The sequence below is a fragment of the Salminus brasiliensis genome, unplaced genomic scaffold, assembly GCF_030463535.1.
Source record: "Salminus brasiliensis unplaced genomic scaffold, fSalBra1.hap2 scaffold_53, whole genome shotgun sequence".
NCBI lineage: Eukaryota > Metazoa > Chordata > Actinopteri > Characiformes > Bryconidae > Salminus > Salminus brasiliensis.
In genome coordinates this window covers 187,501-190,417 of record NW_027326703.1, presented here as the reverse complement: position 1 = coordinate 190,417, position 2,917 = coordinate 187,501, and the positions used below count along the sequence as shown (strand labels likewise).

Genomic DNA, 2,917 nt, shown 5'->3' with positions numbered 1-2,917 from the left:
CGGCCCCGGCCCCTGGTCCTAAATTTAGTTGTTTTTCGGAGAAAAAAAAAAAAATAAAATTAAATAATAAAAATAAATAAAAATAAAAATTTTCCCCCAAGTCCCCAGGTCTACCAGTGGTGTGCTGCGAAAAAAAAAAATTTCTAAGTCCCCCGGTCTACCAGTGGTGTGCTGTGAAAATTTTTCTAAGTCCCCAGGTCTACCAGTGGTGTGCTGCGAAACATTTTCTAAGTCCCCAGGTCTACCAGTGGTGTGCTGTGAAAATTTTTCTAAGTCCCCAGGTCTACCAGTGGTGTGCTGCGAAACATTTTCTAAGTCCCCAGGTCTACCAGTGGTGTGCTGCGAAACATTTTCTAAGTCCCCAGGTCTACCAGTGGTGTGCTGTGAAAAATTTTCTAAGTCCCCAGGTCTACCAGTGGTGTGCTGCGAAAAATGTTCTAAGTCCCCAGGTCTACCAGTGGTGTGCTGTGAAAAATTTTCTAAGTCCCCAGGTCTACCAGTGGTGTGCTGTGAAAATTTTTCTAAGTCCCCCGGTCTACCAGTGTTTTGGCCTCGAAAATTTTTCTAAGTCCCCCGGTCTACCAGTGGTTTGACCGAAAATTAGTGAGGGTGGCAGAACCAGGGTGCCGACCCGGCTCGTTGTGTCCGGGTTTGGTGCACCTCTGCCGGCTACGGAGCGCCTTCCACCGCGCTCTGGAAGTCCGTTCGAGGGGGGGAATTGCAGAGAGGTGCCGTCGGGATTTTGAGAGGCAGTGCTATTTCAAGGGGTCCAAGCACTTCTCTCAATGAACCGAGCCCAGGCCATGCAGGCTGATGGTATTTCTGGAGCATCGGGCCGAATTAAAGCGGCAAAAGTCGAACCTTTCCTTGACGGAATGGAACACCAGGCCCGCCTGGGGTAGGCAACTGCCCGGTCCGCAGCGACCGCCTTGGGCAGCGGGTTCCTCCCCGACTTTGCGGGCCAGCCTCCATGGGGGTGTCTTTCGACAGGGGAAAGACCCACCCGAACCTATCCGAGGGAGTCGTAGACGGCCGGTCTGTTTTCTTCGGAAACAACAATCTGCCCTATACAAACCCCGGCGGCCTTGAGCGCGGTGGATGTCTCGGGTGCGAGCCCGGTTTCGAGCTCCGCACGGCCCTTGCTCCTCCGCAACGCTCTCGGCCCCGGGCCGATCCGCATTTCCCGGTTATCAATCCCACTGAAGGCTAGTGGGTGAAAACCTTTTACCCACCGAACCATGGGTGCGGCCGGCTCTCGCCCCCCTATCCTCCGACCCAGACCCGACCCCCGCAAAAGGGAACTTCTCCTGGCGCGGTTCTCGTCGGCTGGGTTTTCGAGTACGGGGGCCCCGGGGGCCGACCCAATTCCTCATCGGGGAGGTGCAACCTGGTTGATCCTGCCAGTAACATATGCTTGTCTCAAAGATTAAGCCATGCAGGTCTAAGTGCACACGGACGGTACAGTGAAACTGCGAATGGCTCATTAAATCAGTTATGGTTCCTTTGATCGCTCCACACGTTACTCGGATAACTGTGGTAATTCCAGAGCTAATACATGCAAACGAGCGCTGACCGGTCCTCTCGGGGGCTGGGATGCGTGCATTTATCAGACCCAAAACCCACCCGGGGGACCCGCGAGGGTTCCCCGGCCCTTTGGTGACTCTAGATAACCTCGGGTCGATCGCGCGCCCACCGCGGCGGCGACGTCTCATTCGAATGTCTGCCCTATCAGCTTTCGATGGTAGCATAGGGGGCTACCATGGTGACCACGGGTAACGGGGAATCAGGGTTCGATTCCGGAGAGGGAGCCTGAGAAATGGCTACCACATCCAAGGAAGGCAGCAGGCGCGCAAATTACCCATTACCGACACGGTGAGGTAGTGACGAAAAATAACGATGCAGGTCTCTTTCGAGGCCCTGTAATCGGAATGAGCGTATCCTAAACACATGGGTGAGGACCCATTGGAGGGCAAGTCTGGTGCCAGCAGCCGCGGTAATTCCAGCTCCAATAGCGTATATTAAATTTGCTGCAGTTAAAAAGCTCGTAGTTGGACGTCGGGAGTGGGCTGGCGGTCCGCCGCGAGGCGAGCTACTGCCTGTCCCAGACCCTGCCTCCCGGTGCCCCCCGGATGCCCTTGGTTGGGTGTCCGGTCCTCAGGGGTCCGGAGCGTTTACTTTGAAAAAATCAGAGTGTTCAAAGCGGGCAGCCACTCGCCTGAATGCCTGAGCTAGGAATAATGGAATAGGACTCCGGTTCTATTTTGTGGGTTTCCTGAACCAGGGCCATGATTAAGAGGGACGGCCGGGGGCATTCGTATTGCGCCGCTAGAGGTGAAATTCTTGGACCGGCGCAAGACGGACGAAAGCGAAAGCATTTGCCAAGAATGTTTTCATTAATCAAGAACGAAAGTCGGAGGTTCGAAGACGATCAGATACCGTCGTAGTTCCGACCGTAAACTATGCCGACCCGCGATCCGGCGGCGTTATTCCCATGACCCGCCGGGCAGCGTGCGGGGAAACCAGAGTCTTTGGGTTCCGGGGGGAGTATGGTTGCAAAACTGAAACTTAAAGGAATTGACGGAAGGGCACCACCAGGAGTGGAGCCTGCGGCTTAATTTGACTCAACACGGGGAACCTCACCCGGCCCGGACACGGAAAGGATTGACAGACTGATAGCTCTTTCTCGATTCTGTGGGTGGTGGTGCATGGCCGTTCTTAGTTGGTGGAGCGATTTGTCTGGTTAATTCCGATAACGAACGAGATTCCTTCGTGCTAAATAGTTACGCGGCCCTCCGTGGTCGTCGTTAACTTCTTAGAGGGACCAGTGGCGTATAGCCACGCGAGATGGAGCAATAACAGGTCTGTGATGCCCTTAGATGTCCGGGGCTGCACGCGCGCCACAATGGCCGGACCAGCG

General features: G+C 54.8%; 1 non-coding gene across 1 annotated transcript in view; it reads left to right on the top strand.

Annotated features, from left to right (window-relative positions):
• Nucleotides 1–1,384: 1,384 nt before the first annotated feature.
• Nucleotides 1,385–2,917, top strand: part of LOC140548923 (18S ribosomal RNA) — a 1,854-nt gene continuing 321 nt past the window's right edge. Inside the window, exon 1 of the ribosomal RNA XR_011978953.1 lies at nt 1,385–2,917. This exon is cut by the window's right edge and continues 321 nt beyond it. This is a non-coding gene — a ribosomal RNA (18S ribosomal RNA).